This window comes from Hylobates moloch, unplaced genomic scaffold (assembly GCF_009828535.3).
Source record: "Hylobates moloch isolate HMO894 unplaced genomic scaffold, HMol_V3 SCAFFOLD_13, whole genome shotgun sequence".
Taxonomy (NCBI): domain Eukaryota; kingdom Metazoa; phylum Chordata; class Mammalia; order Primates; family Hylobatidae; genus Hylobates; species Hylobates moloch.
The window spans coordinates 79,514,518-79,538,754 of NW_026652288.1; the positions used below are offsets into that span (position 1 = coordinate 79,514,518).

Consider the following 24,237-nt stretch of genomic DNA (forward strand, 5'->3'; position numbering starts at 1 on the left):
GAAGTGCAATAAATTCCTATGTAGCTGTTAAAAAAGAATGAGGCATATATGTACTAATATACTAATTTGGAAAAATTAAAGTATTTAAAGATAATACTTTGTGTACTAATTTATGTACTATACTAATTTTATATACATGTACTAATTTAGTATATTGTTAATCTATATTTACTAATTTGGAAAAATCTTGGGAAATTTTATGTAAAAGAAAGCAACATTTACAATATTACTTACTGTATATAATATATGATATATTATATATATTATATATATTAAATATATTATCATATATTAGATATTATATATATATACACACACACACATACACACACATTAACCTTTGGGTAGAAAAGCATTAAGGGATACAGGAGATAGACATACTATGCTTTACTAGCCATAGGCTATTTCTGGGTATATCCAGCCATTTATCCACTTAATTCAAAAAATATTTATTGAATGACCATGCCTGTTTGAAGCATATAAAGTGTATGGTTAAAATACAGACTATCCAAGTGCTCATGCAACTTGCTTTCTAGTGAGAGAGATAATAAACAATAAATATAAATAATAAGGGAATTCATAAATTTATATATGTTATTTATACCCCTCTAACATATATATATTCTTATCCTTACAGGCTGTTTAAGTCTGAGCGAGACTTGAGACTCTGAGCTTCAATCTTCTTAAGAGTAACATGTGTGTGTGTGTGTGTGTGTGTGTGTGTGTGTGTGTGTGTGTGCTCTAGAGGGAGTAAAATCTGTGGTAAGAGAAAAAAGATCATGAAATAAGGCTGGAGAGCACAGGGTGTGTTGAAAATTTAGAGTACTCGAGGTAAGTCTTATTGAAAGAAGTGAAGCCTATGATACAGAAAATAGCTGGTAATTATGATGTTTTTGATGATGTTTTTAAGAAAGGAACTGAGAATACTGGAACACAGGAATGGAATACTTTTTTTGATAATATGGTTTTGTATATTGTTTGAAATAATTAACATGTGATTACATAAAGTTTAAAAAGGCCACAAAGTCATTTACACAATTCTGTATCAATATTGTCATAAGACCTAGACCTGTGGAAGTAAATATTTCTAAGTTTTTCTCACTTTTTCAATTATGCTTTTTTTTCCCCAATTATGTTTTAAGTCTTATCTTGGCTTAGTAGAAGTCCTGTATTTTCACAGATTCATTGATTTCATCAATCCATTTCAACATATAGGCTGGTAGATGAATGGGTCTCCTGGCTGATGAGGACAGGGTGGTTTTAGGAGCATAGAAGGAAAACAGACAAAAGTTTATTTTAATAACACCTGATCTTGATTCTGCTTAATTTGCCCTATAGGCAAAAGGTAAAATGGATTTAATTCAAGGTGGTCTATTGCACGTGTAATGATGATTCAACCATTAATTGTACAACTATAACTGTTATTTAAGTAACAAAATCAAAAAATTTTTTTCATTTGGTGCTGGAATTCAGTGGAGTTAGTCGCTCAAATAAAAGCAATAAAGAAAGTATCATGCAGACTGAATTCATGTACCTGTTCTGCTATGTATTAACCAATGCCTTTGGGCAAGTTAAAAAAAAAAAAAAAAGTCTCTCTAACTCTTTTTTTCCTGCTTGCTGCAATATGAAAATTTCTCTAATGTTTCTCCTGCTAGCTGGAATTTAAAAAATTACTTTAAAGTTGCTTCTGCTAGTTGGAATAGAAATAATTTGATTGGAAGTCAGATAGTCTAGATTTGACTCTTAGTTCTTATCCTTATAGGTTGTTTAAGTTTGAGCAAGACTTTAGACTCAGAGCTTCAATTTTCTCAAGAGTAAAATAAGAATACTGCTACCCACATCACAGGGGTATTTTTTAGTATTAAATGAGATAATCCATGTGGAAAATATTATTATGTAAAAATACTATAAACTTCAGGTCATAAATGGCAGGCTGTTGGCCAAATGTAGCCACAAATATGTTTGAATTGGCTGTCGTAGTTTTGGCTTTTAGCAGTGCTGTAAAACAATTTTAATTAGTCGTCAACTTTCAAAGATTTGTTAATTTCACATAAAATATGGACTTTTGAGTTTTCCTTAAAAAGTCATATTAGCTGGCAATATTGGCTTTGCATTCTTCACAGCAAAAGCAACAAAATGCAAGTCTGATTCTCACCTTGGAGGGGCTTTGCACTCCCATCGGTTGCACTTCCCATCATTTAATTATCTTTTCCCTGACACTGAAGAAAGAGAGGCTCAGTTTTCCTTGTCTGGTCAGTTTCATTCACTTGTGTCTTTTTTTTTTTTTTTTTTGAGACGGAATCTCTTTCGACAGGCTGGAGTGCAGTGGTACCATCTTGGCTCACTGCAACCTCTACCTCCTGGGTTCAAGAGATTCTCCTGCCTCAGCCTCCAGATTCTCCTGCCTCAGCCTCCAGATTCTCCTGCCTCAGCCTCCGGATTCTCCTGCCTCAGCCTCCGGAATAGCTGGTACTACAGGTGCCCACCACCACGCCTAGCTAATTTTTGTGTTTTTAGTAGAGATGGGGTTTCACTATGTTGGCCAGGATGGTCTTGATCTCTTGACCTCGTGATCCGCCTGTCCTGGCCTCCCAAAGTGCTGGGATTACAGGCATGAGCCACCACCCCCGAGCCGCTTGTGTCTTAATTCCTCTTGGTAGTGCATTTTAGTTTGTGTCACCCACCTCTGTAAGTTGAAATACTTTTACCATTTCAGTAACTTGAAAACAAATTGCTCATTTTTCTTCTTTATCAGTTATGAAACTAAATATATAAAATCTTCTTATCCCTAGTCATCCAGGATTGACTGCTCCTTCTTCAGAAGGGTCTCTGCAGGTCCCAGTATACCAAACACATAGTATTAATCAATATTCATGGAGTGAATGAAAAAATAAATGAATGAAAGTGATATATTTGCTACCTTACAGATAACATGTGAGTAGTTTTTTGTTTTAATTTTAACATTTCTTATGCTTTTGCTATCTAGATATGGTTACTGTATCTGAAGTAGAGAAAAATGTTGTTTCTCCGGCTGGGCACGATGGCTCACGCCTGTAATCCCAGCACTTTGGGAGGTCAAGGCGGGTGGGTCACCTGAGGTCAGGAGTTTGAGACCAGCCTGGCCAACTTAGGTGAAACACTGTCTCTACTAAGAATACAAAAATTAGCCAGGTGTGGTGGCCTGCACCTGTAATACCAGCTATTCAGGAGGCTGAGGCAGGAGAACTGCTTGAACCTGGGAGGCAGAGGTTGTGGTGAGCCAAGATCACACCACTGCATTCCAGCCTAGGTGACAAAGCACGACTCCTTTAAAAAAAAAAAAAGAAAGAAAGAAAGGAAGGAGGGAAGGAAGGAAGGGGGGAAGGAAGGAAGGGAGGAAGGAAGAAGGAAGGAAGGAAGGAAGGAAGGAAGGAAGGAAGGAAGGAAGGAAGAAGGAAGGAAGGAAGGAAGGAAGGAAGGAAGGAAGGAAGGAAGGAAAGAAGGAAGGAAGGAAGAGAAAAGTGTTGTATTATTTTATTTTTACAAAATTTTATTACAAGTTATCCCAAGATAAGATATGGCCTCAATTATCAAAAAAATGTACTTGCAAAAATGGTGGCCTTTGCAATTCTGCAAATAGAAGCTCTATCTGTGGCCTTGGGTGGACAGGAAATTATTGTGAAAAAAGCAAGTTGATCCACTGCCTTTTTCCCCTCAATAAAGATCTACTTTAGGCCTGATGCAGTGGCTCACACTTGTAATCCCAGCACTTTGGGAGGCTGAGGCGGGCAGATCATGAGGTCAAGAGATTGAGACCATCCTGGCCAATATGGTGAAACCCTGTCTCTACTAAAAATACAAAAATTAGCTGGGCATGGTGGCGGGTGCCTGTAGTCCCAGCTATTCTGGAGGCTGAGGCAGGAGAATCGCTTGAACCCCGGAGGCGGAGGTTGCCGTGAGCTAACATTGCGCCCCTGCACTCCGGCCTGGCTACAGAGCAAGACTCCGTCTCAAAAAAAAAAAAAGATCTACTTTTGAGAATGCTGTCATTGGTTGATAAAATACAGCAGAAACTTGTGAAGAAGCTATTTTCCAGTAAGCTAATTCAAGTTGTTTAGAACTATAATTGAATTTCCAATAAAATTGTTATGTAAATATGATTGATATGTTCCCTTGTTACTGAAATATCACATGAAAACTCCTAAACTCCTTAAGTAATTGAAATAGTTTTAATGTGAAAGAGCTCCTCTGAGACCTAAACTTAACTCCCCTACCAGCCACTTTTTAAGTCTAAAGGCTTTGTGGACGCCACATCTACTAAGTCTTGAGTTTCTAGGCATGAAGCTGAAGAATCTCCACCACCCCTGAGGCTTTGAGGCAGGCAAGGTGGAGGATACAGGGCTCTGGGAGAAGCCAGATCACATGAGTAAGAATAGGCACAGCTGCAAAGAGGGAAGAGGACCGCCCAAAAGTCTCCAAAATTTGTTTCATCAGGAAAAATTTAATCAGTACAGTAGTCCCCCTTTGCCCGTGGTTTACCTGTGGTACAATACAGTAAGATTTTTGTAAGACTGGCAAAACTCTAATTAAGTATATTGATGTAATTTTTTATTTTATTAGTTACTGTGAATGCCTTATTATGCCTAATTTATGAATTAAACTTTATTATTGTTATGTATGTATAGTGGAAAACGTAGTGTATATAGGGTTCAATACTATCTGAGCTTTCAGACGTCCACTGGGAGTCTTGGAATGTATTCTCCATGGATGGGGGGCCTGCTATACCACTATATATGCATTTTTATTTATAAGTGACATTCTTGCACTTCTTGACTAGTAAGTATATTATAAAATGTAGATAAATGTTTAAATTGATAAAAATTGATTAAATGAATATTGATAGTGGTTCTAATGTTTGTTTTCCTGAACCACAATTTATTATTTTGTACAACACTGGAAAGCACCAACTTTATTTAGAGCACACTAGTGTAGGAGACATTGTATTTTAGCAGATTACAGAGCAAAGGTTCTGGCAAAGTGTGGATGAGAACATTGTGCTGGAGGCCTAAACTTGAGACACTCAGAGTAGAAAAAAATTCACAGTGTACGTTTACCTAGATGGTTTCAACTACGGGTGGTGTGACTGTTTAGACCTGGTGAAAATAAGTGTGATTATCTACCATCCTTCACTACTAATTGAACTTTCATGAAATTCAACAACATGGTATAGAAGAAACCACATTGCAATGGGCATGGATAAACATGAATGCTAACCCTAGCTCTGCTAATACCATGTGGTCTACCTTTGGGCAGTTCACATCCTCTTTGTGATTTAATTTTCCCATCTGAAAATGAGGGTATTGAGCTGAATAATACCTGACAGTCCTTCCAAATCTAAGATTCAAGGCCATTTTTCATGCGATTTTGAAAAGATGGATATCCTGCCTAATTCATGGGAGATGGCTCTTACTAGTTTTGTGATTTGAGATTACAAAATCAGCTTTTTAAAAACAGACAGTACTATCATGTCCATGCTCTTTTTGATTGTAAATTGAGTAATTTTCTGGCATTTAGTATGTGGGATATTTTTACTGTTGATTCTATCATTTAAACTGTTTATTATGTAATATTTCAAACACATACAAGAGTTAAGAGAATGATATAATGGTATAATGAATCTCCATATATCTGTCATTTACCTTCAACAATAATCAATTTGTGATTAATCTTGTGTCATCTGTACTTCCACCCAATCCCTCACTCTGTACCTCTATGGTATTATTTAGAAGCAGATCATGGTCATATTATTTATTGATAAGTATTAGTAGTATTCTTTTAAAAATATATCCACAATACTTCACCATATCTAATCATTTAAAAAACTGTTTTAATTTTAATTATCTTATTGTTTAATCTAAACAGAACCAATCAAAATATGTCTTTAATAAAGTTATAGGATTTTCTTTTTAATGAAGATTTTAATCCTCTGTAAATCTAGAGAGGTTAATATATGAATCCTAATGTACCTGTCACCCAGTCACAATAATTAGAAACTCATGGCTAGTTCTATTCCTCTCTCCTAACTATTTTGAAACAAATCCTAAGCATCATTTCATTGTATCCATACATTCTCATAGCATATATCTTTAAAAGATAAGAATTTGTTTTTTAAATGTAACTATGATATAATTTTCATATCTAAAATAATAATTTCTTTATATAATCAAATAGTCTTCAAGTATTATGATATTTTAATACATTTATTGACTCAAGATTCAAATACTACCTCTAAAATTCAGTTCTTAATATAAGTTTCTTTAATATCTTTTAACACATGGAAGTTCCTTCTTTTTCTTTCTCCCTCTTGTAAGATACATGTTGAAAAAATTAGGTCGCTGCTGTTGTCAAGTTTCTCGTTTTGCCCTTTGCATATTTTGGTATTGTAGTCACACGTTTCTCTATCTTCTGCCTTCCCTGGGTAGATGAAGTCTTGATCGGATTCAGGCTTGATATATGGATGAGAACACTTCATGGGTGATGTGTCTTCCACAAGAAGGCACATAATGTCTGGTTTGCCTATCTTTTTGTTATGCTAGCCGTCAATGATCATTATTGCCCTGATCCATGAATTCATTAAAGCTTACAGAAGATTGATATTCTAAGTCCATAAATTTTTCTTTACTTGTTAGTTAGAATAGGTCTATGTAGACAAGTTTTCTCTGATCACATATGTGGTTATTTTGAAGCATGGTTCGAATGGAAAAGTCAGGATAAATGCTTTCTACTTTCCACTTATTTATCGATTTACAAGATAGTTGATTTACCAGTATCCTTCAGTATCCCAAAACTACATTTTGGGAGCACTATTATGAAATCATGGAGGTCAAACATGTTCATACACTTAGATTCATACAGTTAGTATATTTATTGATGTCACACTTTTCTATCATTGGACAGAGGGGCCTCTTAACAACTGGCTCTTGAGTTCCAATTACACAACCCCAGTAATATGATCCATTCCTTGCTATCTGAGATAACTAGGTGCTTTTTCTATGCTTAATTGTACATATCCACTTCCAAATCTGAAATATCTACTTCTTCCAAGGTGCCCTGGTTTTCTTTAGTTGGAAACAGTATATAGAAACCAAAATTTGGTTGTGCTCACTGCAACTGGGATAGTTATTTTTTTCTAAGGCTTTCTCTGGACAGAGCTATGAAATACCTTTTTATTAAGTAGCAACTATATAATGAGTTCATACAGATGCAGTTCAAAGTGAGGACCACAGCAATTTTACATACCCTCTTTGTTCTTACATATGTATTTTCTTTCTCCCATATTAAAATTCCTGATTCTGAACAACATCAGTATAATTTCTCATTTGCTTTATTCCCTAGTACAGTCAAGTCTCAAAATAGCAACACTACTGACATCAGTATAATTCTGAAAATTATTTTAAATATTAACTATTTCAATTAAATATTAAACTATTTTAAATAATAGAGTAATTTTGGTTTAATTTTAAGTTGATCAGTTTAATAATTTAATTAAATTTAATATTTAAATATTTAAATCATGTTAATACATATTTTAAATATTTAAAGTTTTTTGGTAGTTTTTTTCTTATACTTTCCACTAGACACATGTTGTCCAATTACTGTGTTTTGAAGTTATTTGAAATAGTTCTCTGCTACATAGTTTTGCCACCAATTCAATTATAGTTAGGTTCATTTCATTGATTTTAATTATTATTTACAATGACATAAAATATTTACATATCTAAAAAATGTTATAATCAGAGAAGTCTAGCTTCTTTCTTGCTGTTTCCACTCTATTCCTTCATCCCAAATATAAATGGCCTTTTAAAAAAAGTTTCTATGGCATATTATTCAATTTTTTAATTTAAGAAAATAGACATATGTATTCCTATCTCCCTTTCTTATAATTCAATAGTATGCAATTTTCCACTTTGCTTGTTAAATGCTCTTTATTTTGAAATAATTATAGCATCACAAGAAGTTACAAAAGTAGGAGTCCCTTGTATCTGTCACCTATCTACTTCGAACAGTGGTATATTATAACTATGGTACAATATTAAAACCAAAAAATTGATATTGGTACATTACTGTTAACTAGACTATAGAACTAATATAGTTTTTACCTACATTCATCTGTATGTGCATATCTGTGTGTGTGTGTGAGTGTGTGTGTGTTTGTAGTTCTATGCAGTTGTATAGATTTGTGCAATTACCACCAAAATCAAGATACAGAATAGTTCTATTTCCACAAAAAGAACTGCTTCATGCTGTCTCTTCATTATATATTCACACCCACCCCCATTTCATCCCCAAATAAACTTCTGGCAGTAACTAATCTGATGTTATCTCTACAGTTTTATAATTTCAAGGATATTATGGAACATAAACGTGTATCCAAGAGATTGCTCTCTAATAGTATGTGAAGCTATTCTTCACTCCTTTTCATAGCTGAATGGTGCTTCACTGTGTGAATGCAGCATAATTTATTCAACCAGTCTCCTAATAACAGATACTTAGGTTGTTTCCAAGCTTTTGGTATTATAAATTTTGAATCAATAAATAGTTTTGTGCATATATTGTTTAATATTTTTGCCAGTTCTCCTTCTCTAGCAATATCAGTGAGTCCTGCATCTTTGGGTAAATTAAAATGTAATTCTGTGATGTACAAGAAGTTCTTCTCCATTGTGGAGTTGTATCATTTTGCATTGTCATAAGCAATATATGAAATGTCTGTTCTCACAGCATCATCCAAAGATTATGTTGTGCCTACTTTCTCTCAGGGAGAACTGACTTATTTATATTAACTCTCCAAGAATAAACATGGTGTATCTGCATTTGTTTAAACATTTTGTTTCCTATTAAATAAGATGTTGGGCTGGGCCAATGGCTCATGCCTGTAATCCCAGCACTTTGGGAGGCTAAAGTGGGAAAATCACTTGAGCCCAGGAGTTTGAGGCAAGCCTGGGCAACATAGTGAGACCCCATGTCAACAAAACCTTTTTATGAAAAATAGCCAGGCATAGTGGCACATGCCTGTTCTCCTGGCTACTTGGGAGGCTGAGGTGGGAGGATCGCTTGAGCCCAGGAAGTCAAGGCTGCAGTAAGGTATGCCACTGCACATCAGCCTGGGTGACAGAGCAAGACCCTGTCTCAAAAAAAGATGTTAGCTTTTAATATTCATATTAATATATAGCTATTAATTTTCTAATTTATTCAGTATTTTTATACCAAATTTATAGTGAATCTCTTGCAAATGTCTTTTCTTTACCTACACAATTAGTGATATGATTCTCTCTGTAGGCTGATAAATATCATGTGTTGTACTAATGAACTTTCGTATAATGAATGACTTTACATCTAGGAATAAATACTGCTTTGCTGTGATCTATACTCTGTAATGTACTGTTAGATCCTGTATATTTACATTTTTTATGATTTTGACATTGATATTCATGAGTGAAACTGAGCTTTAGTTTTTAATGTAACTTTTGTCAGATTTTGAAGTTGATGTTATATGCACTCAACACAATGTAGTTGAAATTTTCCTTCCTTATAACGCTCTGGAACAGTGTAAGTAGTAAGGTGATGATCTGATTGGTAAAGCTTTATAAAATTTTTTTGTGAACCTGAAACTGCTGAGTTTTTTTGTTTTTGTTTGTTTGTTTGTTTGTTTAATGCAGGCGCTATTTTACTATTTTCTATATTGTTTTTCTAACTTAATTACCTTGTCTAGATTTTCTGCCTCAAATTGGGACAATTTTGGTAAGTTATTTTCTATAACATTTTTCATTTCATTCAGCTTTTTAAATTTATTCATATTATAGCTTTTATATTTATCTCATTTGATGGTCATTCCCTCCACCTTAAACAATCTTTTTCGTATATTTGCATTTTCTCCATTTTATCTTACTTGGGTTAACTAATGGTTTGTCTTTTGTTTTGTTTTTTGTTTTTTGTTTTTTTTTTTGAGATGGAGTTTTGCTTTTGTTGCCCAGGCTGCAGTGCAATGGCACCATCTCAGCTCACTGCAACCTCTGCCTCCTGGGTTCAAGCGATTCTCCCGACTCAGCCTCCCGAGTAGCTGGGATTACAGACGCCTGCCACCATACCCAGCTAATTTTTGTATTTTTAGTAGAGATGGGATTTCACCACGTGGGCCAGGCTGGTCTCGAACTCTGACCTCAGGCCATCCACCCGTCTCAGCATCCCAAAGTGTTGGAGATAAAGATAAGGAAAATGGAGGAATCAAAGATGGCTCCAAAATTCCAAGCCACGGAGGGAACTTGGAAGAATGATAGTATTATTTAGTAAAATGGAGACATCAAGCATGGCAACCTTTATTATCTCATGTTTGTTGTTGTTGTTGTTGTTGTTTTGAGACGGAGTTTCGCTCTTGTTGCCCAGGCTAAAGTGCAATGGCACCATCTCGGCTCACCACAACTTCTGCCCCTGCCCAAGTTCAAGTGATTCTCCTGCCTCAGCCTCCTGAGTAACTGGGATTGCAGACAGGCACCCCCACGCCCAGCTAGTTTTGTATTTTTAATAGGGACGTGGTTTCTTCATGTTTGTCAGGCTGGTCTCAAACTCCCGACCTCAGGTGATCTGCCTGCCTCGGCCTCCCAAAGTGCTGGGATTACAGGTGTGAGCCACGGTGTATCTCAGTTTTATATATAATTAAAGTAAGGGAGATAAAGGAAATCTGGTATTTCTAAGTATTCTCGATAAAAATTGATTAATAGGAACAAACAGAAGAAACTATGCACTGGATTTCTATTATTTTTAAGCATTGTATGAGGTCAGTAAATGAAAGAATATATGCATATAATTCATTCTTTATCTTCTTTCAGTTTTACTTCTTTTTTCTGCTCCTTGAATGTGAGTGCTTCCTAATGATAAATCTGTCATGAGTAACTTCATGCATACTGGAGAAGTATCATCCACATCAAGCCTAGTCAAATTCAACTCTACATGTCTGTTAAGAGGGCAGAGGGGGATCAGAGAGAGAGAGGGAGAAGAGAGAAAAACAAAGGCAAAAGGAGATAATAAATAAAAGGTGAGGAAATTGCATTCCATGCGTGAGTGGTAAGCATAGCCCTAGAGAAAACTCAAGAAAAGAAATGGAAATCCTTTGTCCACAGTCAAGCTCTCCCACACCTCTTCAGAGTGAGCATCTCCCCAGGCAGATGACGATTTTAGCTTTCAAATAAAGGTATTTGCTTAGACTACATGATTTCTAAATACAAACAAATGACTTCTTCTGATGTTCAGCCAGAAAAATATTGATCTTCTCCAGTCTTTCTTGGAGTAAAACCTCCAAGAGGTTTTAAGTCTTCCATATTGGACTTATATATTCTGTATTGTACTTGATCGGCCACCTAAGGAAATGTTCCAAAGGTTAAATTTTACAGACTTTAAAACCTAATTTCCTTGTAAGATATTTACCTACGATATATGCATCATATTATTTTACTTTCTTTCTTCCTTCTTCTCTTCCTCCTTCCTTTCTCTCACACCCATCTCTGTCATTTACTCCCAGGACTTCAAATATCAAAAATTATATGATATCACCTTCCAGAGATACTCTTATTTATTTAAATAATTTAATTTAAAAATAATTCTCACTAAATTTAGCCTGGATTTGAACACATTGCTTCTTTATGTCTTTAAGGTATTGAAGGATTTTTTTCTTTTTTTTTCTTTTTTTTTTTTTTTTTTTGAGATGGAGTCTCGCTCTGTCACCTGTCATCCAGGCTGGGATGCAGTGGCACAATCTCAGCTCACTGCAACCTCTGCCTCTTGGGTTCAAAAGATTCTCCTGCCTCAGCCTCCTGAGTAGCTGGGATTACAGACATGCATCACCACGCCCAGCTAATTTTTATATTTTTAGTAGAGATGGGGTTTCACCATGTTGGTCAGGCTAGTGTTGAACTCCTGACTTCGTGATCCACCTGCCTTGGCCTCCCAAAGTCCTGGGATTACAGGCATGAGCCACCGCACCCAGCCAGTATTGAAGGATTTTAGGAAAGGCTTTGGCCAAATGTTATGTGCACATCATAGGACATAAGCACGATCTACTTAAAGCTATTTCAATTTCCTCATTCATTTCTCTAGACTAGTTATAGAGACTGGCACCTATATATTCACTTATTTGTGTGACCAAACTATTGTCAATATGCTTCTCCGTACAATTTTTTCTTTCTTTCCAATTCTCTCATCTCTTTATTTGGTATTGGGAAGCAAATGAATTGAACATATTCTAATTTTCCTTTCATTTACTTTTAAAGTAAATAAAACTCTAATTTTCCTTTTATTTTTAAAGTAATAGTATTTTGACATTTCCATTTCCCAGTGTGCCCTCCTGTATTTTGTGGCTTGAATTGTGCTCACATCTGTGACTGCAAAAAATGGAGCTAGTTGTGATGCAGCAAGTGAACAGTGCATTTGCCCAGCAGGTGTCCATGGCAGCCAATGTGAAAAAGATATTGCCAGAGCATTTTTAAGGACATAAATGTGAGAATTCTGTGTGACTATGTGATCTTCTCAGCTGGTGACAAACATGTAAACGAAGCTGAAAATATGCAATAATTACTTAAACATTCAATTTGCACATTAAAGTGGTAGAAATTCACTCAATGGCCAATATAATGAGTCCTTCTGATTTTGTGGCTGATTGGTCAAAATTTTATTTTCCTTTATATAAAGTTGTGAGATATTTCAAAACACCACTAAAACTGTTAGCCTTTGATGGACAAGGATTCTACCTCTGAATAAGAATAAATATTTCATTAAATGCTTTTAAGGAATGTGACCTATGTATTGGATTCAATGGCATTAAAAGAGATACCAGAATTTATGAAAATATTTAAAGATGTGAATTAGGCATTTACCACTAGAAAGTAATCATGGCCATGAGTGGAGATAAAGATATAAAGGTGAGAATTTGGGCTACTCAGTTTGAAATAAAATATTATAAAGCCCTAAAAGCCACTAACTCAGTAAACAACACAAAGTCCTGTTTTGGCCTATATTATGTATAGTCTTGTGTCTATAGTTACAACAATCATGATTATTATAATTATAGTATGATGATAATGGTAGTCAAAGTTATAGTCTGTGGCCTTTAAAAAGGATCTCTATATTAGTCTCATACTATGTTCTCCATTGTCACTATAAAGAAAAATATCAATATTTTTCTGGCTGCAGTGGTGTGATCATAAATAAGACATAAAGAAGCAATGTGTTCAAATCCAGGCTAAATTTAGTGAGAATGTTTTTTAAATTAAATTATTTAAATAAATAAGAGAGTATCTGTGGAAGGTGATATCATATAGTTTTTGATATTTGAAGTCCTGGGAGTAAATGACAGAGATGGGTGTGAGAGAAAGGAAGGAGGAGGAGAAGAAGGAAGAAAGAGAGTAAAAGAATATGATGCATATACGGTAGCTAAGTATCTTACAAGGGAGTTAGGTTTTAAAGTCTGTAAAATTTAATCTTTGAAACATTTCCTTAGGTGGCCAATCAAGTACAATACAGAATTGTCTCTTAGTAAGTCCAATATGGAGGACTTAAACCTCTTGGAGATTTTACCTCCAAGACTGGAGAAGATCAATATTTTTCTGGCTGAACATCAGAAGAAGTAATTGGTTACAAATTAAAATCAGATTCTGGCGTGCTCAGGAGAGATACTGACTCACAACTCTTTTTGTACATCCTTCATTATTCATGTATTATTTAGTGATTCAATAAAATGTCACCCATTATATGTCTGTGGTAGCAATAAGATAACAAATTCCAACCTGACTCTAGTATACTATCACATGACAAGTAGCAGGCCCTATGTTAAATTCTGGAAATATAGTGGAAAACATGGAGTTTATTGCTTCTAGAGAGATGAACAATAAAAACACTTTAAGGGGAAATATTAAAAGTAAGACGCTTGGCTTGTAGACTTGGTTTCCTTCCTAAAGCTCCTACCTTCAAAGATTTTATTTGCATCCTAAAAGATATATACTAGTGTTAAAGTAAATCAACTTTAAGACTTGCATATCCAATCAGTTATAGAATGGACCTTCGTTCTGACATTCCAAAACTTTTCTTTCTTCTTTTGACCAGCAAATTCCAGTATCATCCCACTTTACTATTTGGAACTCAATCTTGAGGAAATTTTATATTTAGTTTTAATTAAGATGCATTAATGAAAGTGTAAGGTGTTAATTTTTCAGCATTTCTCCTTTTTTGGTCAGTGTTCACCTAGCATGTTTGGAGATGATTGCCATCAACTTTGTGACTATGAAGGAGAAAACTTCTGCCACCCAAAAACTGAAAAATGCCTCTGCCCCCCTGGGAGAACTGGAGCCAGATGTGATGCTGGTAGGACCCAAAGCACCTCAGGACTCCCCCCAACCCATGGTTATACAGAGATCTGTAGACATTTTCCACTAGAAGTGGTACTCTATTAAAGAGCATTGCCCAGAATTGCTTGATACTTTCCCCTTAGTATGATGAGCAGGGTTTGTAGCTGTTACATCACGGGCAGCTCAAACAACACTACAGCTGTTGGAGGACACCTGGTAAGTATTTAAAGGGACACAGTTAAATGCCCCATCACAAAGGTGATTTGTAGAAATCACTGAGAATTAAGGCAGTTAAGGTGTGGTCCAGATAGTATTCTTGAGACCCAAGCTTCCAGCTACTCTTTGGGAATTGAAATGTGTATTTAGTTTTTTCTTTTCACTCAGAGAAATAATGACCTAAAATATAAAGTTCTAATTCTTCAGGGACTGTCTTAAGAAGAAGAGAGAGTAGATTGAGTAATTTTGAACTAATCACTTGCTACTAGACTTAATGGATGCTTATCAGATGAAAACTTTTATATAATTCACAATAGACCTGAAGGACTGACCCTGCCACAGATATTACCCAAAATAGAGGGTTTAAGCTCAGAATTTACTTTTCTCATCTGCAAAAGAGAAGGGTTGAAGCTTCATTGCTAAAAGAAGGGTTATTTCTAAATAAAGTCATGGCCTACACAGATGTCCTACAAGGTCTTTTATTTTCATTTTTATTTTCAATTAAGCATGGTTCATCTGTGATATTAAGTGTGAACAGCTGTGTCTATGCAGGCACCATAAAGATAAAAGACCTCATTTTAACTTGAACTCTGGTAAAGGTGCTATTAAACAGCCATAATATTAATTCATAAAAGCATGTAACAACCTTTTATTGGTTTATTCTTCCCCCCATTGGTAAATTAACATTTGCAGACATTCAAACAGATGTCTTAAATATACATCATTTTTAACAAGAAAATGTGGTATTTTTATAAATTAAAATCAGATTCTGGAGTGCTCAGGAGAGATCCTGACTCACAACTCTTTTTCTAATAAGAATACTCAATCTTGCCACCAAACTAAGTAATCCTCCCACACACTGGGCAGAGATATCTGGGTTGAACTTCATTTGAAATGACATAGGATTTTAAAAAATTTTTCACAAAGTTTCATGGTTTAAAGATTCAGAGCAGCATTTGTATTACCTCCAAAGCTTCTTCCTAAAGGAAACTGTTGCTCCTTCATTTAGGAAGGGATTGAATTACTGTTTGCTAATGTTGCACCCTTGTAAAAATAATTAATTGCAAAATTGGTTTATGTTTCTATTTGCCTTATATTTATAATCTAATTAGTTAATTAAGGCAAGAGAGCTAGGCCACATCTTAACCTATGTTCATAATGCAAAAGAATAAAAAAAATACATCCAACTGCTCATCTCTGACCCAGCATAAAGGATAGTGAGTCAGTAAAGAAGTTTTTAACAAAAATTTGCCCAAAGTTTCAGAATTTACCCCAGGGCCTGTATCTTCATATTTACTGACATTTCCCAAATTCTCACTTTCCTGCCTTTTACTTTTTTATTAGGGCTTTCTTCTGCATATGTTTAATACCTTGCTTGCATCCGCTCATATAGTAGTATAAAATGGGGAAAGGGCACTAGGTAAGAATTCTAAAACCCAGCTCTGCTGTTTATCAGAGATATATTATAGTAACTGAGAAGATCTTTTAAGCCATACCAAACCAAGGTTTATTTCTCTGTGGAATGCGAGAGCTTACCTCACTGCCTTGCCCACCTCACAGGTGTTAGTTAGAACCAACAGAGATAATGTATTAGAGACCCACTTTGTAAACTCCACAAGGGTAGGTGACTGTTATGATTGCACAGTTGAGTTTCTCTGATCCTTAAACATTGATAAACTGAGTTTCTTCCCAGTCCTGCCTGACAGAGTAGGAAATATGAATCTATTTTCTGTTTTCATGAGCTGGGCTGGGCTTTCTCCTTATCCTCATAGTTCTTCAGAAACAGAACTTGTTAATTCTTTGCTGGAAATTAGGCTAAGAGCAAACACCCAGGCTGGGACTTTTTGGTCAACATTTGGTTGTTTTAATAAAGCTAACACTTTCTATAATTTTCCATCATTTCTCTTTCTGTTGCAAGCACAATGCAGTTCAATTTAAAGATAGTTAGAGTCCTGTCGGACATAGATCAGGGGATCTGTGGACCTTCTGGCATATTTTAAGAAATGAAACAGTTGAAATTATAGTCACTTCATTTTCAATAACATAAGCACAAATAATTGTGTTTTCATCCTAAAGATAAGTCTCCAGTGTTGGGCATTCAGCATGAGTGTTGCCTTTTTCTGACCTCAAGAAAACTAGCCAACTTTCCCTGTGTCCTTCACAATGCAACCACTAAAGCTCTACTGAATACTCTAATTCTGAGAAGGCACCTTAAAAATGTAAGCTGCTGTCCCCACTTCTCTTTTCAGTGTTGTCACTAACTTCCTTGACACTCCTGCCCTTCTCCTGTTTTCCATTGATGTTCTTACTTTTATCACTTAGCATTCTAGCATGGGAAGATAACTCATGGTAAAAAAAGAATATTTTACAAGTGCATAATTATCTTATTGAATGCCAAGAAGTAATAGTAAGAACACTGTGTGTTTGAAAAGCATATCTGAATTGCTTTTATTTTTATTTTCTCCCTCATAGAATGCAGGCCAGGCCTGTATGGACCAAACTGTGCTCTCCAGTGTCAATGTGGTCACATAGCTCACTGCAGCCCTCTCAATGGGAGCTGCACCTGCCTTTTTAAGACAATGGACCCAACCTGTGAGGAAAGTGGTTGAGATGATCCTCAATATCCAAATACTAACAACTTTTCCATTGGTGCATAGAATTTTGCAGACTTTCATCCACGGTTTATCATTTTAACTTTGACAGAGAAATGTCCTTACTCAGCCATCTTCAGCCCATCCCGACCTGTTGTGGGGTAAATAACAGGACGTCTCAACTTTGTCATCTCCAAGCACAAGTCTCATTCTCTAGCCTAGCCTTCCCAACGTTTTTTTTTGCTGAAGAATATAGCCAATAATAAGAGAATGTTATTTCAGGATCCCAATCATAGTAACATTTGGACTAATAAGTGGACCTTTTTTATATGCACAGGAGGTATTTAAATTTGGACATAAGAACTGCTTTTCAGTTCAGGTTGGACTACACTGAAGTATTCACACCTATTCACTGAAGACTTCAGTGGCCATGAAATAGCTGGATCCTCTTTAGAAATGTCTAGAATTTCATCTGTTTATTCTCAGTATCCTTCTTCATAACAAACTCTGCTCCGGATTGCTAATGTATTGTGTTTCAAACATGACTTTGGTGTGGGAGACTATAAAGACTTTAGCCACATAATGACGTGCGCTTTTATAGTGAAACATCAAAATGTTTAGTGTGTTTTCTCCGTCACTGGCCAGCAGACAGGAAAAAAGTGGGTAGCAGTGACCGAGGCCAGGGCTTAGCCTACTCTGGGGGACACAAATTTCCTATAAATCAGGACCTACTTGTAATCAGGCTTTTAATTCACAGTGGTAATCTTGATTCAAATTGTTCATCATTTAGGACAACTATATAGCCATTTATGAGCCTAAGATGGGTACTGTGATAAGCCAAGAAAGATACGGCAATAAACACTATTTTATTTTTGCTCTCAAGTAGTTTGTAAGCACTTAAATTTTTCAGACCACTGGTTAATTCACATCAGCAAACGAAACTTTCTTGATTGGAAATGTTGTTTCTCGTGTTACCCATGCTTTATTGGGATAAAAATAGAGAATATTACAATTATATGACTGAATATTTGACTTATACAAGATGTATGAGTGGCTTTTAAATCAAAACAGATTTAGGATAGAATTGACTGAAGGATTTATAAAAATACTTTTATCAATTCAGTACAGTTTCTCATCTTAATGATTATCTTTCTAAATCTCAGCACTTTTAACAGAGCAGAGATATAGCTACCTATAATGACCAGCCATGTCAAATTTAATGTTATTAAATGATATAAGGGAGTTAATGAGATCACTTTCCAAAAAAATTTTGTGCTTTTTATTTTATTTTATTATTTATTTATTTTATTTTATTTATTTTTTTTGAGACGGAAGCTCACTCTGTCGCCCAGGCTGGAGTGCAGTGGCGGGATCTCGAGATCTCGGCTCACTGCGAGCTCCATCTCCCAGGTTAACGCCATTCTCCTGACTCAGCCTCCCAAGTAGCTGGGACTACAGGCGCCCCCCACCATGCCTGCCTAATTTTTTGTATTTTTAGTAGAGACGGGGTTTTACCTTGTTAGCCAGGATGGTCTCAATCTCCTGACCTCATGATCCGCCCGCCTCGGTCTCCCAAAGTGCTGGGATTACAGGTGTGAGCCACTGCACCCGGCGTATACTTTTTATTTTTTTAGGGATAGAGTCTCCCTTTGTTGCCCAGACTTGGGTGCAGTGGTATGATCATAGCTCACTGCAACCTCAGACTCTTGGGCACAAGGAATCCTCTCACCTCAGCCCCCTCAAGTAGCTGGAACTACAGACATGCACTACCATGCCCATCTGATTTTAAAAATTTGTAGAAACGAAGGTCTCACTATGTCACCCAGGCTGGCCTTGAACTCCAGGCCTCAAATTATCCTCCTGCCTCAACCTTCCAAAGCACTGAGATTACACACGTGAGCCACCACTCCTGGCTTCTCCAAGAGATTATTAATTTAGTTTAGTCTTAAATGAGATAAAATAAATTACCTTTTTTCTCCAGTATTTGGAATTAGAGATTTACATTTCAGTGCATTTTAACCATTTAAATCAGTCATTAATAATCTGTTATTTCAAATCAGCTGAAAACTATTCTTTATTCTGAACGTTTGCCCATTTTCTTTACCTGCTATTTTTTTAGTTTCTCTCAACTATCACCATCTAACCTTTGAAGAGAATAAAGTAAATAAAAGCAGCATTCCTTCTTGGGCTGCCAGCCCCCTCTGGATTTTCTTTATTTCATGACTGTTAAAAAACTGTGACTGCAAACAGGGAAAAGAGAACGAAATCAGGCTTTTCTTCCTCAGTAGAGACTGTATTTCTATTCAGGCAGATGAGAAAAATCTAGATTTGATAGGAATAAAAATAAGGGATTTATTTTGGCTATTCTTTTTGATTTTATATTACTTAACTTTTTATAAGTGAGAAACCATATGTAAAATGTTAAACAAGTTTCTTGGCAAATGGCAGATGTTTCATATATTATCTCCTTTCATCCCCTTTCCACCCAACACTAAAACAAATTGTGGGACCGGGAAAGCAAAGTCAGAGCATGAACCTGTATTTGTGCCATCCCAGGACCCTTTAGACAAATTGAATTTTCATTCTTATACCAGTCAGCATGAACAAGTGCAGTTTACTGTAGCCCCTTTTCTTTATAAAAGTTTTTATAAGTTGTCTTTCATATTAAAAAATAAAAATGAGAAAATGTTTAAAATCTAGAATATTTCCATTGTACTTTTGGTTATCTTGAAAAATCTTGATAAGCAATGCAGAGTGATCCCCCCTAAAAATACCTCAGTTCTGCTTGAGAACACTAGCAGATGTCCTGAAAATTATTATATGCAATATTTCATGCATAAACCAACATACAATAAACATTAATCTAAAATAATTCTACAGCTGGAAAATTATGAAATATAATTTCCTTGAAAGTTTATATAATAGAATTTAAAATTTTATTTTTTATAACTGCCACATTAAAACTGCTTCAAATTAAGAAAACAGTGCACAAAGACCTCACCTTTTTTAAACAAATAAATAAAGGATACTGTTCACTTTGGCACTACATAAGCATTTACCTGAGGTTTTTACATGTAAACCACTATTCAGGTACAGTGAAGTATGATTTGGCTACCAAGAAATAATTTGCACAAAATGTTAAAGAATCCAACTATTAAGTGAAGTATAATCTAATAGGCATGTCCTCTTTAAGCTAAAGTTTAATGTAAAATTGGAATCCTTGTCATTGGATACAAATATTTTATATATTACTCCTCTACTTTTTCTCCCTGTTTAATCTGTCCTTTAAATGTAAAAATGCTGATCTCCGAAGGAAATGTATCCACTCATAATATTTAACCGACCTAGAAAGGTGCATGTGCTATGATGTTTTAGCCTCTTTCATTTGAAATACAAGATCAGGTGGGGATTATTATGCTTTTCTGCAATAATACAGCTCAAGTTTAAAGAAAAGTGAGCAGATGTGTGGAAGTATGCTGGCTAATTTGGAGTCTCAATTCAACATGCCTGGGATAAACCACTTCAGTATGACACCTAACTTTCCCCTACTCTTTCTAACTTCTACATTCGTTTATTGAGTTTTCCAGATGAGACAGCGACTTGACACAGGTTAAATTATTTTTAGAGAACTTGGAAATCATTCCAAGAGTTAGTGGCAAGAATGGCATTTCCTTTGTTAGAAATAGCAAAGAGGGTTTGTCCTCTCCTGGGCCTCTTTCACCTTGGTTTCTCTAGGACCTGGTAATACAGATGTAGCAAGAATTTAGAAGAGCATTTGATGAAGTGAACAAATAATAGCAACTGTCTACACTCTAGGAGTTATGTATGCAATTCAGCTGAAATAACTTTTCTTGGGTCTGTAATAGAAAAAAAAACCAAAGTAGTTGAGCTTTTAAAATAGATTTAAAAGACATTCCAAAGCTTTGTCTCTTTTAGCTAATTATGTGAAGACTATTTTCTACTTTTCCTGCTTATATTTTACTTTTTCTAAATAAAAAAACTTAAATATAGTCTAAGATATGCATTTAAAAGTGATAGATGACTCTTTTATGTTCTTCCAAATATTTACAGACTTTTATCTCTAAATCTTATATCAGGATTACATGAAACACCATTTAATAATTCTTCATTTTAATGTTTGTGTACAAACACCTCTAATTTTGAAGAATATTAATTCAAATAACATATTAACAAATTAGATAATGTTCTTCCAACAGAAGTCTTAAAATATATAAAATGTTTTAATATTAATTCCTCCACTTAAAAAGGATATAAGAAAATGTATTAAATATAGTTTTTTTGCCGAGACTTCATGAGAAAAATTCAGCAATAGTTCAACAGACAAAACGATTCAGAACCGGATGTTTAGTGCTTAAGTGTTGACAATATTGCTCTCTTGAAACATAGAGTATTGGCTTGTGAATAAAATTCCATATGTGAGATTTGGATGAATTTGGGAGAGAGCATTCAACATGTGTTTGATGAATAGTGGAACCCATGACAGATCAGATATCTAAATGGTCAATTGGTAATATTTCAAATAGTTCATTAATTGAAAAATGCCTTAATTCGTGTCAATTTTCAACCATTGTCTACAAAGAAATTTTCTGCATTTTAACTCTACCTTGAATTCACTAAATAATTTTAAAATTTGTAGTGCCTACTATACTAGGTACTGTTTTAGGCATGAAAAAAGTAGTAGTGAACAAGATGGATGTGTTCTCTGCCCTCATAAACTTGCAGTCAAGAGACTGTGATAGCCAACAAGGGCAATGTTTTTAAATATCTCTAGCTGTGCAGTCAGTTTTATAGTTCATCAATCCTTTTATAGTTCATTAATCCTTTCCTAAGTGTATTTCTCACAAATTTGTTAATTCTCCTATGTTAATGCACACTTCGATAAATCAAATATATTTTACCTAACTTTAAATTCATGTAGCAGGTTTTACTCTTAGTGCTGTGATAGGAATTAAATTAGAAAAAAAAACTCATGAAATATCATTTCACATTTATAGAAAGCTGTATTATTCTTTGCAATGTAAAAGGAAAGTTCACTTTTAAAGCTGTTGTTGAAGCCCTACTGTTATGAGGATTTACGTAGTGGAAGTAGAGAAAAAGAAAATATTCCTCATGATCTGACAACTGTTGCATCCTTTTCAGCATCCATTATGCCTTCTCTTTTAATGGAGATGAATGTTTCCTAATGATAGAGGAGGGTTTTTAGGCATTTTTTGAAATCTGACTTTATTACTAGGCAAGTAATTCTGACAAACATTAACAAAATCTTGCCATTTTAGTGGGGTTTCAAAACAAGATTAGATTTTTTTAAATTAGGGTAAAATGAACATAACATAAAAGATACCATCTTAACCATTTTTAAGTGTATAGTTCAGTGACATTAAGTGCATTACATTGTTGTGCTGTATTCACCAAGGGTTATTTCTTTTAATACAGGAAAAACTTCTTGATGACATTTGAGTAACATGTAGGGTTCTCAGGCTGAAGTTGCTGGTCTACTTGAATAACATAGTTGTGTACTGCCTGCACTCCTGAAATTTTTCACATTCTTTAAAAATTTAATTATTTGAAAATATACTTTCTATACATTTATTTTTATTTACTAGGCATTTTTGCAACAAAGACATGCTGCACATTTAAGTAGAGTTATACTTTTACTGGAGACCAGAAGAGCAGTCATTTTTACTAAGCTTATCATAGTCGCAGCTCACAACTTTATCATGTTTCTGAACATACTAAAACATAAAACATCAGTACATTCATTATGCCCTATGAAATAAAAATTGAATTCATAATTCTATTTTTAACAACCCTCATGCATTTCCCAGATTTTTGCCATTTTCCTAAATATCTGCTCCCTGGGCTCCACTCTGGCCTAAGGCAGTCATGGTACCAAGGCCTTGAGGCCTCGAGCAGTGTTTCCTCATGAGTATTTGATGGAGTTACAAATTTACAAATTAACAGTATTTAGTAAAGTAGAACCAGGGAGAGGGGGTAGAATTGGTTGGATTTTATACTTGGTAACACCATAACTAGGAAAACTCTGGATTAAATAGAACTAAATAGTATACTTTATTGCAGTACTTGTTGGGAACCCAATATGTTGTGATTTGTGAATTTCTAGGAGGAAGACAGAGTACATAAAGAATTTCAAATAAAGAATTTCAAATTGTTTAACTAGGAGTTCCTTTTTGTGAGGAATGTTTTGGAAAAACTAGTGTCTCAAGGAAAAGTTTTTGTGAAAAACAGAGATAAGTATCTACTTAAGCGAGCCCTCAGAAGCATCCTTGGTCTGGATGCCCTGATCACACATTTTCATGGTGTTTTTAATCATTGCCTCAGCAAATTCTAAGGCTTGTATTACTTTATAGTTCCCCATCGAATCCTCTGTGAGCCAGTACACATTTCTCAAAAGGGTCTTTGGAAATACAAATCAAAATGTTGATGAAGCTTTTAGAGAACTTTGCCTTTCTTGCCTGTCCAATTAATATGAAAAATTAATTTTTAAAACATTAAGGACAATTAGGAAGATGTAAAATACATTGTGTTCTTTTAAAATTGAATTTTATAAAAGTTACATAGGAATAAGTGTTGAAAAATAAAAGACCAAAATTTTGCTAACATCTGGGCATTTTATAGAAGTTTTACATACCCTATTTTGAATAACCCGTGGGGTTTATTTAAATGCATCAAAATTCCAAAGAGAGAATGTTGAGTAGCACATTGGATTAAATCCATTTTGAGAATCACTAAATGGCTGCTGGCATGCCATGATTGAAGTGTGAGGATTCTAATAATGCTAGAGTTATCTAAGTATTTTGGCTACTGAATTTTATATTATTTATTAAATAAAATATTGAACATGAATTATCCCACAGCTCTCCACAAACACACACATACACATAGACCTATCTATGAGTTTGGGAGTTTCTTTTAGGATTATATATTTAAGACATCTTCTGTTAAAATGACATTAAAATTTCAAGTTTTTACAAATATATATATATTTGTGTATATATATATACTTTATATATATATTTGTG

At 34.9% G+C, this 24,237-nt stretch overlaps 1 long non-coding RNA gene across 1 annotated transcript in view; it reads left to right on the forward strand.

Moving 5' to 3' along the window:
• The first annotated feature begins 2,329 nt into the window (after positions 1–2,329).
• Positions 2,330–24,237, forward strand: part of LOC116480303 (uncharacterized) — a 26,167-nt gene continuing 4,259 nt past the window's right edge. The window contains exons 1-4 of the long non-coding RNA XR_004251250.1: positions 2,330–2,364; positions 3,901–4,074; positions 14,259–14,385; positions 16,662–16,804. This is a non-coding gene — a long non-coding RNA (uncharacterized LOC116480303). The remainder of the gene's footprint in view (positions 2,365–3,900; positions 4,075–14,258; positions 14,386–16,661; positions 16,805–24,237) is intronic.